The sequence below is a fragment of the Herpailurus yagouaroundi genome, unplaced genomic scaffold (assembly GCF_014898765.1).
Source record: "Herpailurus yagouaroundi ecotype Mexico unplaced genomic scaffold, PumYag 140, whole genome shotgun sequence".
NCBI lineage: Eukaryota > Metazoa > Chordata > Mammalia > Carnivora > Felidae > Herpailurus > Herpailurus yagouaroundi.
In genome coordinates, this window is record NW_024412395.1 from 80,039,154 (window position 1) to 80,049,295 (window position 10,142).

General features: G+C 38.1%; 1 protein-coding gene across 3 annotated transcripts in view; it reads left to right on the forward strand.

Annotated features, from left to right (window-relative positions):
- The window catches only part of CASP10 (caspase 10), a 61,907-nt gene that overhangs the window by 15,842 nt on the left and 35,923 nt on the right, over positions 1–10,142 (forward strand). The window contains exons 1-2 of one of the 3 annotated variants that reach the window (XM_040475839.1): positions 3,846–3,864; positions 9,826–9,880. The gene's annotated coding sequence lies outside the window, so the exon portion shown is untranslated. Of the gene's footprint in view, positions 1–3,845; positions 3,865–9,426; positions 9,881–10,142 lie in introns of those variants that run through there. The other 2 variants (XM_040475838.1, XR_005790462.1) reach the window with 2 other exon arrangements.

The following is a 10,142-nucleotide window of genomic DNA, read 5'->3' on the forward strand; positions in this document are numbered from 1 at the left end:
TTCTTGATGGTTTTTATCAAGAAAGGATGCTGTATTTTGTCAAATGTTTTCTCTGCATCTATTGAGAGGATCATATGGTTCTTGTCCTTTCTCTTATTGATGTGATGAATCACGTTAATTGTTTTGTGGATATTGAACCAGCCCTGCATCCCAGGTATAAATCCCACTTGATCATGGTGAATAATTTTTTTTAAGGTATTGTTGGATCCAGTTGACTAATATCTTGTTGAGGATTTTTGTATCCATGTTCATCAGGGAAATTGGTCTATAGTTCTCCTTTTTAGTGGGGTCTCTGGTTTTGGAATCAAGGTAATGCTGGCTTCATAGAAAGAGTTTGGAAGTTTCCCTTCCGTTTCTATTTTTTGGAATAGTTTCAAGAGAATAGGTGTTAACTCTTTCTTAAATGTTTGATAGAGTTCTCCTGGGAAGCCATCTGGCCCTGGACTCTTGTTTTTGGGGGAGATTTTTGATTACTGATTCGATTTCCTTACTCGTTATGGGTCTGTTCAAATTTTCCATTTCTTCCTGTTTCAGTTTTGGTAGTGTATGTGTTTCTGGGAATTTGTCGATTTCTTCCAGATTACCCATTTTATTGGCATATAATTGCTCATAATATTCTCTTATTATTGTTTTTATTTCTGCTGTGTTGGTTGTGATCTCTCCTCTTTCATTCTTGATTTTATTTTCGGGTCCTTTCCTTTTTCTTCTTGATCAAACTGGCTAGTGGTTTATCAATTTTGTTAATTCTTTCAAAGAACCAGCTTCTGGTTTCATTGATCTGTTCTACTGTTTTTTTTTGTTTTTGTTTTTGTTTTGTTTCGATAGCATTAATTTCTGCTCTAATCTTTATTTTTTCCTGTCTTCTTCTGGTTTTGGGTTTTATTTGCTGTTCTTTTCCCAGCTCATTAAGGCGTAAGGTTAGGTTGTGTATCTGAGATCTTTCTTCCTTCTTTAGGAAGGCCTGGATTGCTATATACTTTCCTCTTATGACTGCCTTTGCTGTGTCCCAGAGGTTTTGGGTTGTGGTGGTATCATTTTCATTGACTTCCATATACTTTTTAACTTCCTCTTTAACTGCTTGTTTAGCCCATTCATTCTTTAGTAGGATGTTCTTCAGTCTCCAAGTATTTGTTACCTTTCCAAATTTTTTCTTGTGGTTGATTTTGAGTTTCAGAGCGTTGTGGTCTGAAAATATGCATGGTATGATCTCGATCTTTTTGTACTTACTTAGGGCTGATTTGTGTCCCAGTATATGGTCTATTCTGGAGAACGTTCCATGTGCACTGGAGAAGAATGTATATTCTGCTGCTTTAGGATGAAATGTTCTGAATATATCTGTTAAGTCCATCTGGTCCAGTGTGTCATTCAAAGCCATTGTTTCCTTGTTGATTTTTTTATTAGATGATCTGTTCTTTGCTGTGAGTGGGGTGTTGAAGTCTCCTACTATTATGGTAACTTGATGAGTTTCTTTATGTTTATGATTAATTGATTTATATATTTGGGTGTTTTCACATTTGGCACATAAATGTTTACAATCGTTAGGTCTTCTTGGTCTATAGACCCCTTGATTATGATATAATACCCTTCTGCATCTCTTGATACAGTCTTTATTTAAAGTCTAAATTGTCTGATATAAGTATGGCTACTCCAGCTTTCTTTTGTTGACCATTAGCATGATAGATGGTTCTCTATCCCCTTATTTTCAATCTGAAGGTGTCTTTAGCTCTAAAGTGGGTCTCTTGTAAACAACATATAGATGGGTCCTGTTTTCTTATCCATTCTGTTACTCTGTCTTTTGATTGGAGCATTGAGTCCATTGACGTTTAGAGTGACTACTGAAAGATATGAATTTATTGCCATTATGTTACTTGTAGAGTTGGAATTTCTGGTGGTGTTCTGTTGTCCTTTCTAATCTTGTTGCTTTTGCTATTTATTTATTTATTTATTTATTTATTTATTTATTCATTCATTCATTCATCTTTTCTCCTCTCAGAGAATCCCCCTTAAAATTTCTTGTAGGGCTGGTTTAGCGGTCACAAACTCCTTTAATTTTTGTTTGTCTGGGGAACTTTTTACCTCTCCTTCTAGTTTTAATGATAGCCTTGCTGGATAAAGAATTCTTGGCTGCATATTTTTCTGATTCAGCACATTGAATATATCCTGCCACTCCTTTCTGGCCTGCCAAGTTTCTGTGGATAGGTCTGCTGCAAACCTGATCTGTCTTCCCTTGTAGTTAAGGACTTTTTTTCCTTTGCTGCTTTCATGATTCTCTCCTTGCCTGAGTATTTTGGGAATTTGGCTATGATATGCCTTGTTGATGGTTGGTTTTTATTGAATCTAATGGGAGTTCTCTGTGCTTCCTGGATTTCGATGTCTGTGTCTTTCCCCAGGTTAGGGAAGTTTTCCACTATGATTTGCTCACATAACACTTTTACCCCTATTTCTCTGTCTTCCTCTTCTAGGATCCCTATGATTCTGATGTTGTTCCTTTTTTAATGAGTCACTGATTTCTCAAATTCTTAAATCGTGCTCTTTTGCCTTAATCTCCCTCTTTTTTTATGCTTCGTTATGCTCTATAAGTTTGTCTTCTATATGGCTGATTCTCTGTTCTGCCTCGTCCATCCTTGCCGCCGCTGCATCCATCCATGATTGCAGCTTAGTTATAGCACTTTTAATTTCATTCTGGCTATTTTTTACTCGTTTTATCTCTGCAGAAAGGGATTCTAATCTATTTTTGACTCCAGCTAGTATTGTTATTATCATGATTCTGAATTCTGGTTCAGACATCTTGCTTGTATCTGTGTTGGTTAAATCCCTGGCTGTCATTTCTTCATGCTCTTTCTTTTGGGGTGACTTCTTTTGTTTTGTCATTTTGAAGGGAGAAAAGGAATTAATGAGGTAGAAAAACTGAAATTAAAAAAGTTAAAATTAAAAAAATATTAAAATTAAAACTTAACACACACACACACACACACAAATAGAATAGACGATTCTAGATCCTAGGCATGTTTTGGTCTGGATGTTGAAAGTGGTTTGACCGATTAGAGAAAAAAAGAGGGGGAGAAAAAAAAAGGAAATTGTTTGAGAATTTGAAAAAATGAATACATTGAAGTAGACTAAAATGAGATGATGGGGGTAAAATAGAATTTGAAAAAATATACACAAAAGGAAAGAATATAGTAGAAAAAAATTGAAAGAAAAATATTTTTAATAAAAATTAAAAATAAATATGAATTTTTTCATTTTCTGTATTTAAGAAAAAAGAAAAGAAATGAAAAAGAGAAAAAAGATAAAAAAGAAAAAGAGAAAAAAGAGAAAAGAAAAAAGAAATCATTTGAAAATTTGAAAAAGTGAATACACTGTAGTAGAATAAAATAAAATGATGGGAGTAAGATAGAATTTGAACAAATTTACATAAAAGCAAAAAACATAGTATACAAAATTAAATAAATATATTTTTAAAAGAAATTGAATGTAAAAATGAAGTTTTTCTCTTTCTGCATTCAAGAAAATGAAAAGAAATGAGAAAGAGAAAAAAGAGAAAGAAAAAAAAGGAAATTGTTTGAAAATTTGAAAAGGCGAGTACACTGAAGTAGACCAATATAAAATGATGGAAGGAAAGTAGAATTTGAAAAAAAATTACACAAAAGTAAAAAATATAGTAATAAAAATTAAAGACAGATATTTTTAATAAAAATTGAAAATAAAAATGAATTTTTTCTCTTTCTGTATTCAAGAAAAAGAAAAGAATTGTAAAAGAGGAAAAGGAAAAAGAAAAAAAAGATAAAAAAAGAAAAAAAATTGAATAGATGAACCTGCTAACACATTGAAGTAGGACTGAAATTGCTTCATTTTCCCCTACAGGTCAGTCTATGTAGCTCTTTATAGTCCATAAATTAAGCCCGGTGGTGAGGCTTGTGTTCTTGAAGAGCAATGTTGGCAGAGTTGGGTGGGGCTCAGTGTAACAGCTCTGCTCTCCACTAGATGGCGCTGCTAGCCTACTGGGGTGGATTGTTGCGGTGCTCATAGATGCGTATGCACATTCGCGGGAGCAGTGAAAATGGTGCCACCCAGCTACCCAGTCTGTTCTCCTGGATCAGCAATTGCAGACCGGTCCTCTGTCTTTAGCTCTCGTCCACTCCCGCTTTTTCACTCTCTGTGACCAGGCCTGAGGCAGTACTGCTCTCCCAAGTTTTGTGTCAGATGTGGCTGTTTTCCCCGGCCCCTTACTTCCGAAGGACTGCGGCTTTGACCCGTTCCGCCCCTCTGTGGGAGGGTCTCACCGAGCAATGGCTGAATGAGCAATGGCTGAATATCGGCTGCACCCAGGAATGCCTGCTGGGCCATGCTGTTGCCAGTGCCCCGAGACTGCGGCCAGGTGCCAGCCCGCCCCCAAAAAAGTTCACGAGACAGTGTAGCAGCAGCATTTCAGGGATTATGGAAAATCACAACACAATCTGGCACCAGGCTTCACCCCCAACGACCTTGTCCCAGCACCAGCGAATGTGGCTGCCTTCCAGGGTCTTCTGGGACCAGGTGGCTTCAATAGTCTCTACCAAATGCCCCCCAGCAGTGAAACTGCTTTTCCCTGTGTGGCCCGAGAACCTCCCAGACCCCACTCTGTTCCTGGGGATTCACCCTTCCCACCAGAGCATCGCCAGGTATCAAGCTGCAGAGTTGCAGCCTTTGCGCTCCCCTTGTTTACAGTCTTAATGGAATTTAAACCCTCTCCTTTCTCCTTTCTCCCCTTTTAGTTTAGTCCCTGTGGCTGTTTCCAATTTTCCACTTTCTCTCCAGCTGCTTTTGGGGAGGGGTGCTTTTCCCATATGCTCCCCCCCTCCCCAGTCTCTGTCCTCTCTCTGCCCTCAAAAGGGGTTCCCTACCTTTAGTGGCTTCTTGCTCCCCAACTTCAGCTCTCTATGCCACGTACCCGCTGAATTCTGTGGTTCAGGTTGTGCAGATTGTTGTGTTAATCCTCCAATCAGTTTTCTAGGTGTGTAGGATGGTTTAGTGTTGGTCTGGCTGTATTTCATGGACGCAAGACACACAAAAAGCTTCCACGCTGTTCCGCCATCTTGGTTCCTCCAAATCCTTTCCCATTTTTAATTATCTTTTTGCTGTTCTGGTATAAGTATTGCTTATATATTCTGGATACTAGTCTCTTATCAGATAGAAGATTTGCAAATAATTTCTTCCATTCTGGGGATTGTCTTTTCACTTTCTAAATAGGGTCTCTTCTAGCACAAAATTTGTATATTTTGATGATGTCTAATTGATGTATTTTTTCTTTTGCTGCTTAAAAGTTTTGGCATTATATGTCCAAAACTATTGCCATTAGGCAAGGTCATGAAGAGTTACTCTTATATTTTCTTGTAAGAGTTTTATGATTTTAGTTCTTACATTTAGGTCTCTGACCCATTTTGAGTTATCTTTTGATTCTTTTTTTTTTAGCAGCATTAAAAATATTTTACTCTTTTAACCACATCCACCTAGTTCCCTAGCGAATCCAATGTTAATCTGTTAAAATCTTTTAGTAAACATCATTATCTTGTGGAACTTTGAGGTTTTTGTCACCTCAGAATTACCGGGCTTCTTGTCCCAAGCTCACTTAATTTTTTTTTGAGGGGGAGGGGCAGAGAGAGACTCTCAAGGAGGCTCCATGATAAATGCTGAGCCTGATGCAGGGCTCTATCCCATGGCCCTGGGATCATGACCTGACCTGAAATCAAGAGTCAGATGCTCAACCGACTGAGCCACCCAGGCACCGCCCCCCTGCCCCCAGCTCACTTAAAAGTAAGATGGACTGGGGTAGGGTGAAATTAAAGATTAGCTTACTAATTCTACATTTGGGTTCATCCAAAGAAAATAATTTTAAAATGTTTTAAATAATTTAATTTAATTTATTTTAAATAATAAAAAAATGTGCCAAGATTTGTCTGTAAGTATCTTCTTTTTTTAATGTTAATTAACTTATTTTTGGGGGGGGAGAGGCAGAGAAGGGAGAGACAGAGTCTCAAGCAGGCTCCACACTGTGAACGCAGAGCCTGACACGGGGCTCCATTGCATGGAACTGCAAGATCCTGACCTGAGCGGAGCTCAGGAGTCTGATGCTTAGCGGACTGAGTCACCCAGGCACCCCTCTATAAGTATCTTCTATGCAGCATTGTTCACAATAGCAAAAACTTGGAAACAAATTGGATGTCTGATAATTAGAAATTGGTTAAATACATATGGAACATCCATGGAAGGGAATATCATGTAGCCACTATACATCATGTTTTCAAAGATTATGTAATGATATGGGAAAAAATGTGTATTATTAAGTGAAAAAAGAAAATTGTACAGCATAATTGAATTTTTGGCAAATAATATACACATAAAAATGTGAAAGAATATATACTAAAATTTTAAGTTAGTTATAGACTACAAGTGACTGCATGTTTCTCCATTTTCCAGCTTTTCTACATTAAATACTGGAAGTTTACCTTCTCTTTTTTAATGACCACTTTTGTAATAAGAAAAGGGACATATTAAAACAGGTCAGTCTGTAGTATAGTGAATCCAAAATGGGCCACATTTTACTTGTCTCCTGCCAGTTCACTAGTTAGAGATCTCTGCTGGGATCCTTGCCAGAGAAAGTCTTCCACTTTGGTACTTGGCTTCACCATGCTCCCATGAATAAAATTGTTTCTGGCAAGGTCTGGAGTGTGTGGATAAGGTGTGGAGGTCCTGGAAGTTTGTGATGGGATGGCTAATCAAAATAACCTGCTACCTCAGGACCAGGGTTAAAGTGAAAGTTTTAGGACACAGAGCTCTTCTCCAGTTCATACACCTACCTTCCCCATCACCTGTGTCCATTTTTTAGTTCAGGAGTCTTTACACTTATAAAGTTTCCTTTTATAAATTTTGAGGGTGGAGAACCTGGACCAAAGCCTGGTTGTAAAGAAAAACCTTCTATTGCCATCACCAGCCACTCTCAAGGCAGAACTAAAAAGAAACAATCCAGTATTTCCTCTTTGTCACCAGGGTAGTAGCAGACTCCCATTGCTATAAAAGGCTATGTAGGTTTTGACTAGCTTTTCATGTAGACCCAGCTGACTGCGACCAATCAGGAAAGATGCTGTAAGAAATGTTTATTCTTTCCACTACTGTCAACTTGCCATCAGCACGTCCTCAGTAACTGTGTTCCAAATTGGAAGAAGTATGAAATATTCAATACAAATGACATGGCACACGGTCTCACCTCTGTAAACTTGGTTTGAGTGTTTCCACTGAGCACTAGGATAAAAGTTTAAGTTTTACTTCATTTGTCTCTATTCTACTTCTACTTTCCAGGCTTAGCTCAATACCTCCTCCTCCAAGACATCTTCGTCAGGATCCATCCTTTGTTCCTTGGGGCTTTTGTGGCATTTAGGTGAAGCCCCGTGGCAGCGTCACCATGCCCTGCCCAATGTTTACAGACATTATGTCACATGGAGTTACAGGCGGCAGTAGCCTTGGGATCAACAGCTTTGGGATGATAGCAAGATACTTAGCATCTCTGAACTTTGATTTCATCATCTACTGAATGGACTAATAATGTTGACTTTATACAGTTAATCAGAAAAGAAGAGGTGAAGAAATGGTAGTAGTCATAATTATTTGAAGGCAGACATTGCATTGTATTCACTTTCTTCCTAACTGTGCCCAGTTCAGTGCTTTGCACTTAGGAAGAGGTTACTAAATAGTTAATATTGTTGAACAAAAGTTGAAAGGGCTTATGTACTTTATTGTGTCATACACAATCATTTCCTCAAGCCACATTCAGGTTTTTCACACTTGCTTCCAGTTTTCACACTTGCAGAGCAATTTAATCTCTCTTTCCCCCTCCCTCCTTCTCCCCTCTCTTTTCTTTCCTTCCTTCCTTCTTTTCTTCCTTCCTTCCTTCTTTCCTTTCTTCCTTCCTTCCTTCCTCTAGACTTCAAGTTATAGGCTTATTTTATTTTTTTTAAGTTTATTTATTTATTTTGGGGGGGGGGGAGAGGCAGAGAGAGGGAGAACAAGAGAATCCCAAAAAGCTCCACACTGCCAGTGTGGAGCCAACTCGGGGTTCCAACCCACAAACTGTGAGATCATGACCTGAGCCAAAACCAAGAGTCTGCCACTTAACCGACTGAACTACCCAGGCACCCCTCAAGTTGTAAGCTTTTTAAAAATTGAACTACAATTGACATACAATATCCTATTAGTTTCAAGTATACCTAATAGTGATTCTATATTTTTATACATTATGAAATGATTCCCATGTTAAGTATAGTTACCATCTATCACTACACAGAGTGGTTACAAAATTACTGACTATATTTCCTATGCTCTATGTTACATTCCCATCACTTACTTATTTTATAATTGCAAGTTTCTACCTCTTAATCTCCTTCACGTATTTTGGTTGCCCCCCAACCCTCACTCTAGTAACCAACAGTTTCCTGTATCTATGAGTCTGTTACTGTTTTGTTTGTTTGTTCATTTGTTTTGTTTTTTAGATTCTGCATGTAAGTAAAATCACATGGTATTTGTCTTTCTCTGATTGGCTTATTTCACTTAGCATAATACACTTGAGGTCTATCCACGTTGCAAATGGCAAGATTTCATTCATTTTTATAGTTGAGTAATAGGGCTCGTCTTTCTTAAACACAGAAATTCTCTGGATGATGCCAAGGATATGAGAATGGCACTTTAATATATTTGTTAATAAAGCATCATAAATCTTACTTCTTTTTCAGAGATAAAATACCTTTCTAAGATTCTGTGCTTCTTCCCAGAGCTCTGCACGTTTGAATTAGTTGAATTATAGTATAGTGAATTAGAGTCAGGTTTTCTGGTTTAAATTATGGCTTTCCCACTAGCTCACTGTGTCAAATTACTTAACCTTTCTGTGTCTTAGTTTTCACATCTTAAAAGAGCGTTCATACTAGTAGTATTTATCTTAGAGACTTGAGATGATTGAATGAAAATATAGTACCTGGCACATGGTAGTTGCCATATAAGTATTAGGTATTGTTTTTATTCTTAGAAATAATGTCTCCAAAGTCTCTTTCCTGCTGCATTGAATGTGCTATGAGGCCAAAGATTTCATCGACTTTGTCTGCTGTTAATTGAGTTCCCTGAAAATACCTCCAAACGGGCTTATAGTCTAGCTCTCCCTCTTTTTTTTTTTGTCTTAAAAATGTTTTTATTTGCACATGCAATTTTTTGAGAAAGAGTTAATATGGCTGACCACCCTTTCTTGAGCTTTTTGGGTTTTATTTTAAAGGTTAAATGAGTTTGGGGGAGGAGATGGTGAGGAAAATATTCCTCCTTCTTTCCTTCCTTTTCTTTCTTTCTTTCTTTCTTTCTTTCTTTCTTTCTTTCTTTCTTTCTTTCTTTCCCTCCCTCCCTCCTCTCATATCCTCTCCTTCTCACCTTTTCCAATTCTCTCTCTTTTTTGATTCTCCAATCTTAGTGATCCAAGGGAAAGGCTAAAAACAGTGCCTTCCAAGAGTTCATTTGCAGCAGTCTTTGGTTTAACCTGGGAAAATCCCTAGCTGTCCGGCAGGAAAGTTGTAACTCTTGCCTTTAGGAGGCGCTGTTTGTCAGAGTTATCCTAAACCTGGAAAAGGGAGGGGGAGAGGCCGTCAAGGGAGCTATGACGTGAGCAGGAAGTTAATTATCAAGTTACCCGAACCGGGACATCCAGTTTTCACTTGCATAGGCAGAAAGTCTTGAGTTCTCTTCCCGCGCAAATGGGAGCTTCCCTGGAACGTGGATTACACAGAGAATTTTAATTTCTTAAAAACTTGTTTTCAGGCAGTTTCCCCCGGAACCATTTACCTCCAGAGGACGAGCGGAATTTGATCTGAAGGTATGTGATTAGCACCTTTCCCCTGCTGAGGTCTTACACGCTAGCCTTGTTCCTTCCTTCAGTTTTAGAAACTTGCAAAAGCTCTCGTTGTCAGCAATGGCACTGTTTCTGCCGGGATTTATTAGCCATGCCAGGGAAAATGAAGGTTTGAAAAGTCCCAGGAAAGCTCCAACACAGACTTCTACTGGCAGAAATATGCTAGTCCACAAATGGAGACAAAGTCTGTTAGACTCACTAAAGTTCTAGATTGGAATCTTCCGGA